A 20940-nucleotide genomic window follows, 5' to 3' on the forward strand; every position below is an offset into this window, starting at 1 on the left:
GGGGTCCTGTGTTCATGGGGTCAGCCACAAGGAATAACCAGGAGACTTATATCCTGCTGCACAGATCTTTGAAAGGAGGGGACATTTCTCCTTCTCCCCTCCCCTCCTCTACTCTTCTTCCCCAAACACAGATGTACAGAAGCTATGATGGGCCAAAGGAGTATGAAGAGAGCCAGAGGCAGCATGGAGCCACAACAGTGAGGGAACCTGGGCCTCAAAGAAACAAAGCCACTATCCTTTCTTGGATTGGCTCATCCAGCCCCACTGATGGATGATTGGGTTCCTGGCACACATGCTCCTGTAGTCACTCATGTTTCCTGCAGTACAGTGGCCCTGTTGTTTTGGGGACTCGTCACTTGGACTCAGCTTCAGAAGGAAAGCACATTGCCAAAGCCTAAACTTGGGCAGACCAAACAGCCTACACAAGCCAGTTCCAGGATGAGGGTTTGAGCTAGGGATGGAGAAGAAAACCCAGCCCTTTCCTGCCTATGAGGTTGCACAGGTGTGAACTGGTGTCATCATCTTTCTCCAGGCAGAAAGAGAGACCAAGCCAACACAGAAGCAGCTGGGGAGAGCGAGAGGGAAGCCGAGGGGCTGCTGACATCCCCTGTGGTTTTGCTTGAATGTGAACCAGCAAGTTCTCTTTTGCTGTGCAGTCAATTTCCCACCCATCTGAACCAAAACTGTTCTGATGCATGTACTGTTGGGGCGTGCCACATCTACTTCCAACATTGACACCAGCTCTTCTCCGAGGGCACTGGGCTGGTTTACCTGGGCTGGTCTGTCACTTTCCCCTAGGACAGCAAGAAAGGCTTGGTGGGGGCTGGAGAGATAACTCAGATTAAATCACTTACTGCTCTGGAAGAGAACCCAGGTTCAGTTCCCAGCACCTACACTATAGGTCACAACCATTTATAATTCCAGATCCAGAGGATCTAGCGCCCTCTTCTGAGCTCCACATGCACTAGGCATGCAGATGGTGTGCAGACATCCATGCAGGCATAACACTCATATACATAGAAAAATAAAAATAAGCTAATCTTTTAAAAGAAAGAAAAAACGCTTCCTCGATGAAGTTGAAGAGGATTAATGATGACATCATTAACTGCCACAGAACTGGCAGTGGCACTGGTCACGGCCTGTCTCACCTGCCATTTAGATTTATCCATCGTGTCTCATTTCCTAATGAGACGTAAAGTTCCAGGAGATGAGCATTATGTCCCAGGAATCCAACCAACAGTGATTAATGGCACTGCGGTCCCCTGAACCCTGGTGGGAAGCTGGGGACATAGACGGTGATGGAAGAGGCTGCCAGGTTCTGCGAGGCAGCAGGAAGAGTGGACGGTGACCAAGAAGTGTGCAGCCAGGCAGGGTGTTAGGGTCGATTGTCAAACACGGCCACATGGCAGGGCAAGATGAATGCTTGGTGAACAGAAAGCACAGTAAGAACCAGCTTTAGGAGCTGTGGTGGCACACTCTGTGACCCCAGCACTCAGGTGACTGAGACAGGAGGATCATGAGTTTGAGGCCAGCCTAGACTACACGGCCAAGCCTATCTCAACAGAAAAACAAAAACAAACAAACAAAAAATCCCAAACCATTCAACTTTAGGCTGGGATGACCCATAAGCCTCCTGGTTCATTTACGGCCCTAACAGTCATCTGCAACCCCCTGTTTCCACTGCAGGTTCCCAGCATCCTCCCTGGTGCTCTTGGCACCCAGAGATAGACTTCTCCAGGTTCCCATGCCAGGAATCACATGCACACTAATCGACTGGTCAATATCACATACTTGCTTGTGAGACCACATGAGAAAATGGACCCTGTGGACCAATCAGAACTCAGTGTGGGTGGAATGGGAAGGGGCAGAAACTTCTTAGTCGACACTCAGAGCCAGGACTGGGCTCCCCACTGGGGCTGGTCCCCGAAACCTCTCTAGTATCTCACTGGACTACAGTCCTCCTATATGCTCAGGTTTACCCCCCAGTCAGAATGACATGAGCAGAGAGGTCACCCCACAATTTATGTGACGGTCCATATTTACTAGTCAGGGTTTCCCCTGACCATTCTTATGGAGGATGGTCGTCGACACTTGGTGGACTCAGATCTGAGACCTGGTGAGTAGCCTGAAGCTGAGGGTCAAAGTGTCACCTTGCTGTCCTGGGTTCCAATTTGAACAAGCTTCAATTCTACCTTGGCCTGGGACTCCCTGGGTGGATGGAGCTTTGAGGTGGACAGGGAGAGAAGCCCTTCTTGTCCTCACACGTCTACCTCTAGTCTGTCTTAAATACACTTATGAAGTAGCAATGAAATAATGTTATGGCTAGGGGTTACCACAACACGAGGGACTGTATTAAAGGGTCGCGGTGTCAGAAGGCTGAGAACTGCGAACCTAGATGAACAGTTCTAACGGTCACCTCATGATGTGTGTTGCTGATGTGAGAACAGCATCATTTCTGGACTTTGTGGTGCTTGCCTTTGACCCCAGTACTCAGAAGGCAGAAGCAGGTGGAGATCCGTGAGTCTGAGGCTGGCCTGGTCTACAGCCAGGGCTGCACAGGGAGACCCTGTTTCAGAACCAAACAGAAACAACAGAGGACCCATCTCCAGACCCTGCAACCAACTATTGTCTGCTTTTTTGTCTCTCTCAGGAGGGTGAGTGTCACAAAGCTTGTCCCCTCCAGGTAGGGGTTGTAGGGATGGACAATGATGATGACCCACTAAAGCCAGAACCATCCAGAATATGCCTCTACTATCATGTGACCTTTTAACTGGCTTCTCTTGCTGGACCCCACACCTGCCTATCCACTGGAGGCGTGTGTTTGCCACTCTAGGCTTCCATAAACTCAGTGGTTCCCTCCCACTCAGTGGCAGGGCTCTTGGGGGCATGAACATCATAGATAACATCATCACATCACAAAGTCAAAGTGGCAGGTGAGCACAAGTAGGAACCCAGACTTCGGGAGAGCCTGACATACATGACCTGCCGATTCTACACACGCAACAGGTTTCTTGTCAAGAAACAAAAGCCAGATCCTATTATTCAGATCCAGTTCTGTCATCATTCCAGCTCCACATAGCTCAATATTGACTTTAGCCCAAAAGCACGGGTCCTTACAGGGACAGAGGCAGCCTCTGTATTCTTGGAACCCTCCCCACAGACGAAGCCCAGCACCGCACACGACAGACAGAAAATCGAGAGTCAGGAGGGGTTCTCTCCTGCAGTAGGGTGTTTCTTTACTGTTAGAGATTTTATATGTGCGGCTATGTAGCGAGTAATCTATAAAAGAAACTGATGAAGCTAAGGGTTAACATTTTCTCTCAGCAGTTAAGAGCACTGTCTGCTCTCCCAAGGGACCTGGGTTTGTTTTCCAGCACCCCTGTGGCAGCTCACAACGGTAACTCCAGCTCCAACGCCCTCGTCTGGCCTCTAGGAACCCCTGGCATGCATATGGTGCACAGACACGTATGCAGGCAAAACACTCAAACACAGAAAATCAAAAGTGATTTATTAAAAAAATTACCACTCTTGCCAGATGTAACAGCGCTCACCTTTAATCTCAGCCCTAAGGAGGCAGACGCAGGTGGATTTCTGAGTTCGAGGCCAACTCTGGCTAGCCAGAGTGAGTTCCAGGACAGCCAGGGCTACACCGAGAAACCCTTTCTCAGAAAACAAAACAAAACAAAAAAAACACTGTTCCTTAAGCCCCAGATGACACAGGGAAGGCTATCTCGTTTCTTTTCAGAACAGTCTTGGGGTAGCTACAGCCTCTCAACTGAAGGGGCACCTAGCTGACCCAGGGCTGAGGACAGATGTCCAGCAGAGTGTTGACCAGAGCAAGTGACTTAGATGTCACGTGTACAGTTTTTGGGTCTTCCTTTCACGGGAAATTCCTGTTTTTAACTCTCTGCCTTTGGTCAGAATGAAGATACAATGGCAGGAGCCATGAGAGGCACCATTGTGGAAGCTGGTGGAACAAGAGAGAAAGAGCCTGGGTTTCTAATGGTGGCAAAGACGCCCTACTGGCCCCGTATGCTTACACAGTCCGTCAGCCAAAAAAAGATATGTAGGCACCACTATTTCGGGATTCCTTTTCAGTAGTCGAACTGCATGCTGAATTTACACATTTCCTGAGCTTTTATAAGATGGCTTCAGCTGCCTCAGAGGCAGCCGCCATGGAGAACGCAGGGCCTTCCCTCTGTCCTCCATTCATCCAGCAACTGTTCCTGTGTCTCCCTGTGCCAGGAGCTGGGACACTGAACAAGGAAGTGCCCAGATGGCTCACTTTCCTGCTGTCCCCCTTCTAGCCTGGGACCTGTGGCTTCTCTAGCCTCACTGTGGTGCTGATGGCAGCCCACACTTACCCTCCAGTAGCCATGTCTTGGCCTGTCTGTCCTTCCTTCCAGCTGCCCCACTGACCTGAGAGAGGCCTGCCCATGGACAGTGGTCTTGCTTCTCCTCTGGCCTTATCTCTGTACAGTCTGGGGCAGGTGGAACTTCTGTGGTCAACCCAGCCCTGGCCTGCACTGTCCCCTCTGTATCTCCTCTGCCCTGCACCCTAGGGAACCTGCCAGGTTCCAAGTTCAGCCCTGGGTCTTTGGCAGTGACACCAGGCATCCAGATCCCTCTCCTTGTGTTCACTGCCTTCTCTGTCTCTGAGCTTCCTAGGGGCTGAGGACCAGAGGGCAAGAGGGTCAATGCGTCTCTACTGTTGAACTACCAAGACTGACCCAGATGGGCTCCAAGGGATCCTCATGGTGATGGGTGAGACCTGGAAGCCCACTGGGGTGAAGAGGCTCTAGGGCGGTAGTTCAGATACCCCCCATATCAGATATTTACATTATGATTCATAATAGTAGCAAAATTACAGTTATGAAGTAGCAATGAAATAACTTTATGATTGGAGGGGGGTCACCACGATGTGAGGAACTGTATTAAAGGGTTGCAGCATTGGGAAGGTTCAGAACCTTTAACCTAGGGCCCTGTAAACCTGGAAGCCCCACGACTGCTTCCTGTGTCCTTGTCACACTGATGCTCCTGAAGCTTCTTCAGCAGGGCTGCCCAACAGCAACGGGAGCCATTGTTGCTGATGTGCCCACTACGGAACCACATGGTCATTGTCAGTGTGGAGAGTGGGTCTTGATGAAGAGTCCCTTTATGTCCCCAGGGTGGCACACAGCAGCCCGACGTCTACCAAGGTTCTGTGTGTGACATGTGTATCACAGGAAGCATGAGACCACGGCTGTTATCATTTGCTTCTCTTGTCACCACGCTCTTCCTGGGACAGAGTCACAGGCTCTCGGAGCTCACACACCCCTCCTGAGGTGGTCACAGGGGAGGGCCTTGTCTGAGGCTTCCTTCTGCCTCCTCAGCATCACTGCCAGGGGTGGGTGGTACATCTGTTAATGGCTGTGTCTATTAAGTCCCCTCCCTTGCCAGGAGCTCCAGGGAGACTTCCTGACTGGGTATGAACTCCAGCATCGTGCTTAAGATAGGAGGAAGGGCTAGTCAGAAGGATCAACTGGAGTTTGAAACCAGTCTTTGGTGTGAGAGGTCCTTCTGTCTCTGTGTTGCTTTTATTGATTAATGAATAAAGAAACTGCCTTGGCCTGTTGATAGGGAAAAGTTTAGATAGGCGGGGAAAATTGAACTGAATACTGGGAGAAGGAAGACAGAGAGATGTCATGGAACCGCCTCCGGAGATAGATGTGCTGAAACTTTGCTAGCAGGCCACGACCTCGTGGTGATGCACAGATTACTTGAAATTGGTTAAATTAATATGGAAGAGTTAGACAATAGCTAGAGCTAAGGGGCCAAGCAGTGATTTAATTAATATAATTTCTGTGTGATTATTTCAGGGCTAAGTATCTGGGAACTAACTAGCAGCCCCTCCTCCAACAAGCCTTGGCTACACTGAGCCATGGAATGTCCCACACATTCACAAGATGGCACAGAAATGCTAACAACAAAGAGCAGATAGGAGTTAAAGATGTGCTACAGTCCAGGAGAAAGAGCCCTAGAGGGCTTCATTGAAGACCCAGGCACAGCTGTGGGGTCTTGAAAACAATGCATTTCTCCAGGTTATGTAGACAAAGAGACTTCGAGAAAAGAGAGACGTAGACACTAGCAGGAATGTTTCTTCCCTGTCCCCCTTTCCACAGGCCTGGAGGGGACACAGGAGTAACCCTGCTGGGAGGCTCTGATCTACTTGTTGGCACTGTCCCTGAGACCTTAACAAGCAGTTCACACAGTCAGGTCTGGAGGCTCTTGGTTCTGGAAGCTGAGGTCAAGCGGTCATGTCTGGTGGGGTAGTTCTTGCTGGCAGCTCCCCTTGTCCCTGGTGGGGTTCCCTGAGTCACAGCAGTTACTCTTCTGGTTGCCATGACAAAGTCCCTGAGAGGAGCCATTTCAGAGAAAGGATTGCTTTGGGCTTAGGGTCTGAGCCGCTCCACCTGGGTCTTAAGGCTCTCTGGGAGGATCGGGGAGGCAGCACATGGTGTGGTGGTTTAAATGAGAATGTCCTGTAGTCTCGGGCATCTGAACACTTATTCCCCAGTTGGTGGCGCTGTTTGGGGAGACTTAGAAGGCATGCCCTTGTTGCAGGAAGCACATCACTGGGGCTGGGCTTTGAGGTTTCCGAGATTCTCATCACTTCCCAATTCACCCTCTCTGCTTCCTCTTTGTGGTTTAAGAGCTGAGCTCTCAGCGGCTGCTCCAGCGGGCAGGCTACTGCCCCTGCCAAGCTTTCCACCAAAACGGTGATGGAGTTCTATCTCTCCAGAATCGTGAGCCACAGACAAACCCCTCTTCCTCCAAGCTGTGCTGGCCATGGTGCGTTATCTCAGCAACAGGAAAGCGATTAGCACACACAGGAGACTCTAAGGACATGAAATGCCGTTTGTGGCAATGCGGTAAGAACACAGCAGTGACTTGTGCCACAACATCCTTGACATCAGAAGGACACTCAGGACAGCTGGGTGGGGAACGACTCACCTACAGCTTAGGTGGAAAACCAGATTCCCTCAAGACAATGTGAGAGGCCTGTGGAAGCCACCGCTGTGTCTTTTGGCCTGGCATCAAGACACACAGCTCAGGTCACAGCCCACTGTGAGCGTGGCAGTTCGGATGGGATCCTGGCAGTCGGGAGCCAGGGAGTAGCACAAGGCACAGTAAGCACATATCAGTTTACAGGCCTGCTCGTTTCTGTTTCCTGTCTAATGGGAGACAAGTAGCCTTTCTCCCATGTTCTGTCCCCATGGTTTTCTGCCTCACTGTGGGCCAAAGTCAGCAGACCGTGGGCTGAGAGCCCTTTGAACCTGGGAACAAACTGAAGAATCCCACTCTTCAATCCTTGCATGTATTTTGTTCACAACTCCAGACAGCTAGCTAACGGTGCCCAACAGCTGGTATCTTCTGCGGTGACTCACTACAGACCAGACAGCGGGCTTCGGAGAATGCGTCAGCCCCAGTGGGCAGACTCCCAATCTGAACACCGAGGTGCATGGATGCCATAGCAGCCCACTCCTGGCTACCCATAGGGCAGAAATACATTCCCCAAAGACATGTACAGAGGCGGCCACATCTGTCACAGCCACCAGTGGAGAAGGACCTGTGTCACCATCAGTACTGGGTGAACACACAGCAAAGAAACAGGAGGTGGTTCTTAGCCCCCGCTAACACCTAGTGTGTGGAGGCCAAAGGTGCTGCCACCTAGTGGACACAGGCTGGAAGTGCTGCCTCCTAGTGGGTGGAGGCCAGAAGAGGCATTTTGAGGCATGGTGTGTAGTATACCAAGCTGGGCCAAATCTTTTTTTTTTTTTTTTTAAATATTTATTTATTTATTTATTTATTATGTATACAATATTCTGTCTGTGTGTATGTCTGCAGGCCAGAAGAGGGCACCAGATCTCATTACCAATGGTTGTGAGCCACCATGTGGTTGCTGGGAATTGAACTCAGAACCTTTGGAAGAGCAGGCAATGCTCTTAACCACTGAGCCATCTCTCCAGCCCCCTGGGCCAAATCTTGACCAAGAGTCATCCTATCAATGTGCCCCCCAGAAGCGTGAGCTTAAGAAAATATGTTCTAGGTACCCTCTGGGGTCCATAAAGCTGCACCCAGAATCCCAGTGCCAGGGATTGGCCACTTCCCTATGAGTTGTTGGCCAAGGAGGCTCCAGAGGCCCCCAAAACAATACAAGCAATCACTACCCCTGTTAGTTGCCGACCAGAGGTCAGTGGTAAGACCCTACTGCTGAAGATATCAGGATGCAGGGAAATCAAGCCTGTAGGGAAGCTCCCCAGATGAATGGTTTTCACAGTGGGAGAAGGTGCCGTGTGGGCTGCTGGGGAGACTTATCCTCAACAATCTTAGTTGTGGACAAGAAGTAGCAACTTGGTGACCAGGTAAGCAACCTCTTTCTGGCTGGATTTGATGCCACTCTCACGAGAGTGGCTTTGCATCTGGAAAACCTCGTCAGAAGCCACGGCTTAAGCACTCTCAGGCCCTAGTGGGGAAGCCATCACTGTCGATGGGGTAAGTGGACCCAACGTGCCCACCCCATTGTTTGACAAGCACCTATGTTTATCTAGTAGGTTTATGCTACTGCCAGTGCCAGGCAAAGAAAACCTTTCTTTGCAAGGGTAACTGCACAGAACCCATCAAAGACTTGAGAGTGGCTGTTGAATGCTCCGCCATTAGCAACCATCTACCTCACGCCCTCCCCAGCTCAGCGGGCATTGAGGAAGAAAGGGGGGGCAGGAAGAACGCCAGAGCAGAAGAGCAGAGTGCTGTCAAACACCGACGCCTGGCATGGCACGGCCACTGCACTCTGGACCCCAGCAGCTGTGCTGACCTGCAGGGGATCATCACAAGATCAAGCCGGTCACATCATGGAGGGGAGGGGCTCTGAAGGTGTCCTCCCTGGCCCCTGGAGAGCTGACAGTGAAAGGGGAGCTGTAACCACTGCTGTGTTGCTGTGCTCGTGTAAATAACCCTAATAGAACTCATCTGATCTCACATGCACATGCATACACACATGTTCACACGTGCACCACACAAGCATACACACGAAAAGGGAGATGTAGTGGTCTGAGCGAGAATGGCTCCCATTGGCTCATATGTTCAAATATGTGATCTCCAGCTGGTGGAACTGTTTGGAGAGGATTAGGAGGTGTGGCCTTTTTGGGGAGGTGTGTCACTGGGGGTGGGCTGTGAGGTTTTGAGAGACTCATGCCAGGCCCAGTATCTCTCTGCCTCCTGTTTGTACATTTGGACGTGAACTCTCAGTTGCTGCTCCAGCACCATGCCTGCCTGCCGCCTGCTGCCCACTGCCTTCCTGCCCACTGCCTGCTGCCCACTGCCTGCTGCCCGCTGCCTGCCTGCCCACTGCCTGCTGCCCACTGCCTGCCACCCACTGCCTGCCTGCCTGCCGCCTGCTGCCCACTGCCTTCCTGCCTGCTGCCCACTGCCTGCTGCCCACTGCCTGCTGCCTGCTGCCCACTGCCTGCCTGCCCACTGCCTGCCTGCCGCCCACTGCCCGCTGCCCACTGCCTGCCTGCCCGCTGCCTACCTGCCCACTGCCTGCTGCCCACTGCCTGCCGCCCACTGCCCACTGCCTGTCATGTTGGACCTACCCTCTGAAGCTGTATGCCCCCAATAAACTCTTCCTTCTGTGAGTTGCCCTGGTCCTGGTGTTGCCACAGCAATAGAAAAGTAACTCAGACAAGGGACTCATTAGGAGAAAGGGGATCCGCAGGAGTGGGAGGTGATAAGGGAGGTAACCAGGATGTGTCCAGACGCATTATACACGTATGTGATACTGTCATAATAAACCCCATTATTGTGTGTATAATACATACTGTTAAAATAAAAGTCCCTTCATACAGCAATGATCAAGGCTAAACTGCCCAAACACACAGAGATGGCACAAAACTCTGGCCTATTTTCCTACTTAAAGACAGTCCCTTAGAAAGTCTATGTTTGGGGAAGGATCCCTTAAGGTGGGCTCTTGTCTCAGCCACTGGTCTATTTCTGTGCAGACACACCATGACCAGGCAACTCTCTTAAGAGAAAGCATTTCATTGGGGGGCTGGCTTACAGTTCAGAGGTTGAGTCCATTGTCATTATGGTGAGGAGCATGGCGGCGTGTGGGGGCGGGTCCCTGAAAATGTCGTGGCCATCAGAGGAACAATCCACGTGAGATAAGAGGGAAACTCTGTCCTGTGTGACCTAGCCGGTGCTAGTTCAGACTTCTGGAGTCTGACCCCAGGGAAGTTTATTTTAGGCATGTTTAAGTACAGTATAATTTTTGGAAAAATCTTTCCTGTTAACAATTATCCCAGTTCCATGTGCACAATAAAGCTTCAGGCAACCACACCGGAACTGTCTTACAAAGTCTCTAACCAAGACAACATAGAGGTCAGCAGGTTACAAGGGACACGTGACATCTCCCCTAAGGATGGGTTCTATTGACTGAGAAACAAAGCCGAGAATAGGGAGAGGAAAGGGAGAGTCTGGGCTGAGCATTCTTGGGCATGGGGTGAGACCTGGATCTACGGACAGTAAAAACACCAGTCTGTTAACAATATCTACTCCCAGCCTTCTGGAAGCCAGGTATACATCTCCTTCACTGAGGAGACCATCCTGTGCGATTAGCAACCTGGTTCTCCGGTGCTTATCTGTGAGCGCTCTCGCCCTCTACAGGCTGGCAGGCAGGCGTGGTGCTGGGGAAGTGTTTGAGAGTTCTATATCCTGTTCTATACTCAGTGAGAGAGCAAGAGAGAGTGAGCAGAAAGAGAGCCTGAGCCTGGCATGTGCTTTTGAAACCTTAAATCCCACCCCAGTAACATATTTTCTCCAACAAGGCCACACCTCCTAATCCTTCCAATCCTTTCAAATAGTGCCAGTCTCTGGTGACTAGGGATTCAAACCTATGGGCCTGTGGGAGCCATTTCTATTCTAACCATCACAGTTCTCTACTGTCTGTTGATAATCCCCCCCACACACACACACACACACTGTGTGACCACACACTGGACTCTGTCTCTCTCTGGGCACAGTGAACACAGACTTGCCCATAGACCACAGCAGGCTCTCCCATCCCGAGACCCTGACTCTAAGCACTTTCCTTCAGCCTCAGTTTTCTCCTCTGCAAATGGCCGCACAAATACACCCCAGCACCTCCTCCCCAGGGCTTCAGTGGCTGAAGCTGTAAACCTGCTGGCAGAAGTGAAGAAATTCTGAAGAGCCGCTGTCTCTCTCTTTGGCTATCACAAGGTCGAGACAAGATTCCTAGAGGAGCAGAATTGCACCATAATCTCAGGCTGGGAGAGGGGAAAGCCTCGAGCCTCTGGTTCCATCCAGAGGAGGAGGGGCTGCCCTCCCACAGCTGGCCTTGTGGGAGAGATTGGAACTCAAACAGAGGAGTCCATAATGCGTGGAACATACCCTGACCAGGCCTGCTTCGCTATGCAGGCTTCTGGGCCTCTAGTAAACCTAAACCTCATGGCAGGACCTTGAAGATGGAGTCGAAAGTCACTGCACCTCTTCCCTTGCTCTGATTCCAATGTGGCCACACTGTGTAAATTTCCTGTCTCTGCCTTTCACCGTGGCTTGTTGACTGAGTTTTCTGTCCTACCTGGTCCTGCCCAGTCAGGCAGTCATTCAGTCACAAAGAAATCCACAGAGGTCTACATTAATTATAAACTGATTGGCCTATTAGCTCAGGCTTTTATTAACTCTTATAACTTATATTAGCCCATAATTCTTGTCTGTGTTAGTCACATGGCTTGGTACCTTTTTCGGCGAGGCAGTCACATCTTGCTTGCTCTGTGTCTGGGTGACAACGGCAGACTGAAACTTTCCTCTTCCCATAATTCTCATTGCCCACCTCTACTTCCTGCCTGGTCGCTGTTGCCCCGCCTATACTTCCTGCCTGGCAATGGCCAATCAGCATTTTATTAAAAGTAACACAAGTGACAGGATAAAAGACCATTGTCCCACAGCAATGGCCTGCCTTTTTAATTAGCATACTGCAGCCAACTGAACGTAGGCTCCAGCCCCAACAGCTTCACAGCAGATGAGACCAAGACCAGAGAAGGGAACTGGCAATGCTGTCATCTTCTCGCCATACAGTGCAAGGTGGCAGAAGAGATTCCCCCGGGAGCAATGCCTTGTACCCAAAAGCAATGACCTCAGCTCAAGGCTGCAGCAGAACCTGAGCAAAATGACCCTCTGCATGTAGGGCCCCTGACATGAAGCCATCGGCCCAGGAGGTTGGTCCTCTGCTTCTCATTTGGAAGGGCCACTGAGAGACGTGGTAGAATGCCGCAGGCCAGAGGACTTCTTGCCCTAAGCTTGCCAGGCCACCCTGGGCTGCTGTGCTCACCCACTGGCCCTTCCAGATAGCTGCTAAGGAGGAGGTGGGGATTGGGAGGCAGAAACATTTTTGCAAAGCCCTGAGGCTCAGGTGGCCCTGCCCCCCATATCTCCCAGAGAAAGACAAACCAACTGGTGTTGGAGGAGGCCTCTTGTTCATTTCCTGACCACCTAGTCCTAAAATAATCACACAGAAACTGTATTATTTAAATCACTGCTTGGCTTATCATCTATAGCTTCTTATTTGCTAACTCTTAGATCTTAGTTTAACCCATCTCCATTAATCTGTGAATCACCATGAAGTCATGGCCTACCAGCAAAGTTTCAGCATGTCTGTCTCTGGCAGCAGCTCCATGGCTTCTCCTGACTCTGCCTCCTTTCTCCCAGCATTCTGTTTAGTTTTCCCCACCTACCTCTATTCCCTGTGCAGCCCCAAGACAGTTTCTTTATTAACCAATGGTATTCACATCATACAGAGGGAAATACCACATCAAACTGGGGCTGGCAGACTCAGACTTGGGCCCTGTGCCTTTCTCATTGTTAATAGCTGTGTGATCTTGGGCAAAATGCTTTTCTTTTGAATCTTTTTCAAAATGGGTTCTCAAGGGGTGACATGGAACAGAAGGTTAAAATGGGCAAAGTGGCCACACTGAGGACTCTAGAGAACCCTGCCTGCAGCTGGAAGTTTAGAGAAAGAGGGAGTATCAGTCAATCTATGATGTGTAACAAACACGCTGCCAGTTTAAACATCAGACATGGTGTAATCCAGGGCTGGGGCCCAGGTGCCAGGCACTTGGACTTTTGTGAGGGCTCTAGAGGGTCCTGGCTGCAGAAGGGAGGCTTCCTCTCCTGACTCCTTACTTAGGAGGCCTCTGCTGGGTTCACAGATGGCAACAGAGCTTGGGGCCCCTTTGCCCATCATGTGGGTGCTGTGGACTGGGGTCCATCTTTGCATACTCCTTCCACTTTCGCTACCCCATCTCCAGATGGGGTTAAAGCTTCAAAACTAAGGGACTAAAGGGGGCAGGGTAAGAACATACTCAGGGCCAAGTTCTCATGACAGCTAGGGAGCGCCCAAGGTTCTGAAATCCCCTTCACTCCCTCGCCCTGACCCCCTCCTTGGAGGACTGGCACACACATTTCTTAGACTTTCTGTGGGTTTTTTTTTTTTCTTTTTCAGATTAAGATAATTTCTCTCCATAATGTGCACAAGGGAGGAAAAGAGCCCTGTTCCGAAGGCGTTCCCAGCTAAGAGCAGGCAGCTCATTCATCTTTATTATGAAGGTTCCAGAAAAAGGCCTGGCAGCTATAACTCTGTCATCTGACTCCTGAGCTCAGGCCTGGGTAGGATCAGCTGCCAGGGCAGGTGAAGGCCTGTGCCAGACACCAAGCCAATAGCACATATACACATGCGCACACGTGCGCGCGCACACACACACACACGTTTGTATATGCACAGGACCCATGAGTCATTTCATTCCTGCAACCTCCCCCTCCTCTGGGTATCTGCAGAAGCTGAACTGGCCACATCCCTACTCTGCCCTGCCACAACAGACATCTCAAACATACCCCAAAGAAACATGTTATTTTGGGGTTCAATGGGCCTTTCCCAGCCTGGCCCTGCTACCTTTTCAGGCTTCTGAGGACCCAGGAAGGTGGTCCCACCGCCCGGCCTCAGCCAGAAATACTGGCTGCTGGAGCTGCAGGGCAGCAGGCACACTTAGCAATTCAGTATGCAAACAGCCTCAGCCTAGATCAAAGCCCTCGGCCCAGCACACCCCCACAGAAAAGCTGCGGCTGGGGGACAAATTAGACTTAGACATGATGTGTGGCTTCAGGGCCAGGCTGGGAATGTTTAGAACCCTGTTAAGAGATGAATCGCGACCTGAGCAGCGCGGCAACGGGAGGCATAAAGAGTGCCTGGAGCGTGGCAGGCTTTTCACGGTGAGAAAGACAAAACATGAATTAGTCGGCATTTTGTTCTTACTGCAGTGTTTAGGAGGAAAAAAGTCACCAATTGTCAAACTTTCTTTTTCAAAAATGTGTGTGCATACGTGTGTGTGTGTGTGTTGCATACACACTACATGCTACAGTGTTCTCTCCTTCTGCCATGTGGGTCCCAGGGATTGAACTCAGGTCATCAGGCTTGGTGGCAACTGCCTGTACACCTAGCCACCTCACCTCTGTCCCCTTTTCTAGATGCTTCTCCAGTCTTCTTGATCTTATGTGAATGGAACTTTCTATCAGGCTGATAAAAAGAAGGATCTGGGTCCCACCCAGTCAGGAGCTTCCACAAGGGACCTGCACCCCAGGGAGCCGACTGCAGTCCAGGTTCTGGGCCCAGGAGCTGTAGATGCTCCAGTCACGGCAGCATCTGTGACACCAACCCTGAGAACAAGAAGAATGGAAGGCTGTGAGGAGCCAGAGAGAACCTGCTGGTCCTGGTCACAGCGAGCCACCAAGTCTTCAGGCCACCCACGACCCGACCATCCTGATACCCAGGCTGCCTCCCACCCTCCAGGTGTGGCACTGATCTGTACCTACCCACTGCAGCCGAGCCCTGCATTTGAGGCATACCAGAAGCAGCCAACTCCCAACTTTCCAAAGCACCTTGGGCCTTACAGACGCCTCCTGCCCACTGGACCCCTCTTCTGGGTTAGGCCAGATCCCTCAGGGGCTCTGGGCTTCTTCCCCAAGAAGGGGCACCTGCACCTATGAATGCTATGTTAAAATGGCATTTAAGGCCCTGATACTGCTTTGCCACCTTGGCCCTCTGGACAACCCAAAGTCACAGCAAGCAAAGCAAAAGGGATCCGAGAGAGCTCCCTTCCCTGTGCCACGGTGTCACACGGCTAGAGAATGACAGATGATCTCAGCCCTGTGCTGGGAACCTGTCGATTCCCACATGGCAGAGACCACAGGTGACGTCACTAATGTGGTCTAATGAGCAAGGCTCCTGAAATTAAGGAACGCCATGCAGGCTTGTGAAGTAGTTGCTTGGTCACCTGCCACTCCGTAACTCCTGAGGGGAACAAAGGGCATCTTGGGAAAGTTGATTGATGTGGCCAGATGTGTGGGTGCCACAGACCCCCAAGGGCATTGACATCCTGTCCCAGGAACCCACGAGCAAGATGCCTTACAGGGTGGGCAGGATTCAGGTAAGAACCCTAAGAACAGAGACATTGCACTGGGTTATCCAGGTGGTCACAGCAGGGTCACCAGGGTCCTCATTGATAGAAATGAAAGATTAGAGTTCAAGGAGATAGAATAGCAACAATGGGGGATAGGAGGCATGGGAGAGAGATGGGTATTGTCTTTGTTTGGTCTCTATTGCTGTGAAGAGACACCATTCCCACAGCAACTCTTCTGAAGAAAGCATTTAACTGAGTGACGGCTTACCGTTTCAGAGGTTTATTTAGTCCATATCATGGCAGCGTGCTGGCGGATGTGGGTCTGGCTACAGCAACTGTTCATCACGCTGATAGAAGCTTGAGCAAGAGAGACCTCAAAGTCCACCCCTCAGTGACACACTTCCTCCAACAAGGCCACACCCCCTAAGAGTGCCATTCCTTTCGGAGGCCATCTTCTTTCAAACCACCACAGCTATTAAAATATGCAGCCCCATAGACTTTGAAGGTGGAAGAAGTCATGAGCCAAGGAAAATGGGCCTCTGGAAGTTCTCAACCTGAGGGTTGCAAACCCTTTGGGGCCCACCTAAGACCATTGGAAAATACAGACACTTATGTCATGATTCACAACAGTAGCAAAATTACAGTTACGGAGTAGCATTGAAACAATTTTATGGGCCAGGGCTCACGTGAGGTTTTTAAGGGTCACAGCATTAGGAAGGATGAGAATACTGATCTAAAAGCTGGAAAAAATAAGAAAGCCGCTCTCTACCTTCCCAAAAGGAATACAGCCCTGCTGACCCTGTCTTGGCCTTTGACCTCCAGGTTGCGAGCCACCCGGTTTGTGTTCTTTGAAGCCAGTGGCAGCTCATCACTGCCACGGAAGACACTGTGTGTGGCTCCTGTAAGCTCACATCTCGAAAGCAAAAGGTTCCTAAAACTTCTCCTCCAGCCCCAGGGCCACCAGGGAAGCTAACTGTCACCACCAAGTACATGGGGTGACTAGATAGACATGGAGCTAAGAGGACACACACATGTGTTGGTGAGTACACACGGTAGGAAGTGGCCCACGGACATGAGCCACAGGCTCAGACCAACGAGCTGTCTGCAGTTCTCTGTGTGGCCAATTGCTTTGTCTTTCTCTGGCTTCAAGAAGAGTAGCTAGACTTGGCCCAGAGTCACGCTGCGCTTGCCCTTACCCTGGGTCTCCCAAGAATAGTTTTCTAACAACAGAGAAACAGGGAGGATTTATGGAATTGTTTCTGCAAACCAGCCTCAGTCCTCCACATCTGGCATGGGCTTCCCCCACCTCTTCTTCCATCCCTCTCCTCCCTCTCTCCCTCCCCCACTCTCTATGATGTTGGGGACAGAGCCTAGGTGGCCTCTCCCCCTAAGCCATGCTCTCAGCCCCTCCTTTCATGTTTAAAGTCTCCATGCTGGGCAGATCCGTTCATGTCTATTACATACCAACGGTTGGTTTTTGCAGAGACAGTTTCTCATACCGACCGACTGAGTTTGGCTCTGTTCCCCCTCCTCACAGCCGGTGCCTGTAGTGGGTCAGGGTTCACTAGGTATTTGCTGAAAGGGAGGTGCCTGGTGGGAGGTAGGACAGCTGGCCAGCAACCTTGCTGTCATGGAGTTGGGAAGGGCTGTAATAAGCAGGGTTGAGTTCCAAGAGCCAGGGCTTTGGGTCAGAAGGAGGCGGCCATAGGGAGAAGACTGATGAAGAGAGACACGAATGAGTCAGAAAGAGGAAGAACTCTGCTCTGGCTGCAGCATGAACCTGACAGGAGAGCAGGACAAATGGCACTGACATGGGCCTGAGCCCTGGGAGCCACACTCTGGGTGACTTTAGACACTGGGCATGTGCTGGTCTAGAACCAGAGCCCTTGACAAAGGTGCAGCAGAGCTGGACCCTCCCAGGACTCCAGAGCAGCTCCCATTGCCTCTCAGCTGTTCTGGTCTCCTAGATTTAGCCCTGGCTCCACATAGCCTCCAACCTGTGCTTCCCTGGCTCCCCTCTTTTGCCACGAGGACCCCAATCCTTGCCCAAATCCACCTCCAAAGACCCCTTTTCCATATAGATCACGTGCTCAGGCACACAGGGCTAGGCTTGGATACATCTCTGCTGGGTACACTCTTCCACACACTAGGAACACCCCTACACACACACACACACACACACACAAGATCTGCTGGGGAATATTCACTCACACTGTGAACCCTGAGTTTGCATTTGCATCAATTAGATAAAATTAGCCTTGGACCAGGAAGCTAAGTTAGCAACTGGTTGACAGGAAGTAATCATAGAGCATCAAAGAGCATCTGGAAGAAATAAAAAGATGCACTGGAAATAGCACGGAGGGATTTGGAGTAGTGCGGCTTTTTTTTTATTTGGCAGAATGGAAGGATGCCCTATTTGGGAGATGCCAGCAAGGAGAGAAGGTTATCTAGGTGCTACTCATCCTCTCTGAGCTAGCAGATTTTCACCCCAGCCTTTGAGTCTCGAGTCTTATTTATAAATAGAATGATGGAATTTAGTTAAAGCTACCTTTTTAGTGGCAGCAGCATTGGCAGAGTCAGTGCCTGTGGGAACAGAATTCCCACCAGGCTGTGGCCTGAGCGGCCAGGCTGCTACCAGAGAAGCAGTCCAGTAACTATGGTGTCATAAGTGTTGGCTGAAATAGCAGAGATTAAGGCGTGGCCACTGTGCCGAAATTAAAACAACAATGGTTTCTTTTCTTTTTTGCAGGGGGTGGGGGTGGTTCAAGACAGGGGTTCTGTATGTAGACCTGGGTGTCCTAGCACGCTCCCTCTGAGTGCTAGGATTAAAGGTGTGCATCACCACTGTCCGGCTTCACACAGACTGCCAAGACTAATTTCTGTTGGTCCACAGTGAAGGACCCTGGGAAGTCAATCATAGTCACCATAATAGAACAAACAAGAGCCAACAATGAATGGAGGACATGATGGTTTGAATAAGAGTGGCCTCCATTGGCTCATATTTGAATGCCTAGTCATCAGGGAGTAGCACAATTTCAAAGGATTAGAAGGATTAGGAGGTGGGGCCTTGTTGGAGGATGTGTGTCACTCAAGTTGGGCGTTGAGGTTTCAAAAGTCCATGCTAAGCCGTGTCTCTCTCTCTCTGCTTGGGATCAGGATGTGGCTCTCAGGGACTGTTCCAACACCATTCCTGTGCCATGCTTCCTGACCTATGATAACGGACTGACCTTCTGAAATGTAAGCAAGCCCCCAATGAAATGCTTTCTTTTAAAAGAGTTATTGTAGTCATGGTGTCTCTCCACAGCAATAAAGTGACTAGGACAGAGGGCTATCTCTTAGGGACGCCATTCACCTCATTAACTGGGCTTCTTCTTGCCTCAAGTGACCTGCTTGACCACAGACCAGAAGGAAGGCAAGTCAAGGTCCCAGAAGTGTGTGCCCCTCACAAGAGCTGTGTTTCAGTTGGTAGGTTCCTCAGCCAATAGAAGGACCCCGAAATGAAGCCCTCCAAAGGGCTTAGGGTATGTGCACACAGTTACTTTGGGGTTAGGAAGCACCCCCTCAGGGTGCTAGTCTTGGCTGTCTTTTAATAACCCCCTTCATACCCATTCTTAACTCCTCTACAGTTCGTCCCATCACCAGGACACCCCCACACTGACAGCTTTCACTCTAGGCCTTCCTCCGCATGCTGGACCATTGTGTATCAGCTGAGGGGAGCCCAAGCCAGTCCTAACAGCTTCCTAAGTCAGTCCTCATGTTTTCCCTGCCAGGACTGGATTTAGACACCCAGATTCCCTCTCTTCCATGCATTATGGATGAAGGCTATTTCTTATTCAACAGCCAAGAATCACTCTCCCATCAAAATCTGCTCCTTTTCCACACCCCCAAAAATCAAAGCCTGTCTGTGAACTCTCATTTCTTGGCCAGCAACCCAGAAGGACCAGCTAGATAAGACTCCCCAGAGACATGAAACAGCCAGACACATCCTTGGGACACACTTGACATTCCTTCTTATCTTTTTCCAATCCACTCTTTCATTGTGTGTGTGTGTGTGTGTGTGTGTGTGTGTGCGTCAAGGGTCTTCCTCAGTTATTCTCCATTGTATTTTTGGAGGGGGGGTCTTTCACAGAACCCAGAAATCACCAATTCAGTCAGACTAGCCAGCAAGCAAGCACCTGGGATGCTTCTGTCTCCACATTCCCAGCCCTGGAATTACAGGATGTCCAGTGTTTTAGGTAGGTTCTGGGGAATCAAACTCAGGTCTTAATGCTTACATGCAAAGCACGCCCTAGGGAACTGACAACTCAAAGCTTGCTCTCACACCAACTAGTGGGTGATGATGATGTGGCAGGACAGGCCGGAGGACCCAGGGGCCCAGGTTCAGGATGTGGTACCTTCTACTGATGATTCAGTAGGTCAAAGCCATGGCCATGGTCAAGACTACAGGGCCCATGGGGGTAAAGCTGAAGAAAAGGAGGGGAAACCTGTCACCAAGCTGGGCCACCTGGTCAAAGACATGAAGATCAAGTCCTTGGAAGAGATTTACTTGTCCTCCCTGCCCATTAAGGAATTTGAGATTACTGATTTTTCCCTGGGAGTGTCCCTAAGAGATGAAGTTCTAACGATCATTCCAGTGCAGAAGCAGATTTGGGCTGGCCAGTGGACAAGTTTCAAGGCTTTTGTCACTATTGGGGACTACAATGAACATGCTCTTGGTGTTGAGCTCTCCAAGGAGGTGGCCACTGCCATCTGAAAAGCCATCATGTTGGCCAAGCTTTCCACCGTCTTTGTGTGGAGAGGCTACTGTGGGAACAAGATTGGCAAGCCCTACACTTGCTCCATGCAAGGTGACAGGCTACCGTGACTCTGTGCTGGCAGACCTCGTCCCTGCCCAGAGAGGCACTGGCATCATTTCTGCCCCTTTTCCCTAAAAGCTGCTGCTGTGGGCTGGCATTAGTGACTGCTACACATAAACCAGGGGCTGCACTGCCACCCTGGGCAACTGTGCCAAGGCCACCTTTGATGCCATCTCTAAGACCTACAGCTACTTGACCCCTGACCTCTGGAAAGAGACTGTGTCCAAGACCCACACTAGAGTCTCCATCTAGAAGACCCAGGCTCCAGCTGTAAATAACTATATAAGTAAATAAAGTGAATTAAGTCTATTAATTTTTTTTTGAAAAGCTTGCTTGCTTTCCAGTCTTTCTCATGGAGACATTGTAATAGAACCCTAGACCTTAGAGGCCCTCAGACCTTAGCTCAACCAACTCTATGATGGAGGTACCTTTCAGGCTGTAAAACTCATAGACAGCACCACCAGTCAAAATTAAAACAAAGGCCTAATCCATCAAAGTCCATATAGTTCTGGGAAAGTCTCTAAATGTACTAACTTTGCTTTGTGGCTTCCGTAGTTCTGCTTCCAGCTAACTAT

At 50.6% G+C, this 20940-nt stretch overlaps 1 pseudogene; it reads left to right on the forward strand.

Annotated features, from left to right (window-relative positions):
- Window positions 1–19851: 19851 nt before the first annotated feature.
- LOC130881462 (40S ribosomal protein S2-like) lies at window positions 19852–20617 on the forward strand (annotated as a pseudogene).
- Window positions 20618–20940: the final 323 nt, after the last annotated feature.

Source organism: Chionomys nivalis, chromosome 9 (assembly GCF_950005125.1).
Source record: "Chionomys nivalis chromosome 9, mChiNiv1.1, whole genome shotgun sequence".
Taxonomy (NCBI): domain Eukaryota; kingdom Metazoa; phylum Chordata; class Mammalia; order Rodentia; family Cricetidae; genus Chionomys; species Chionomys nivalis.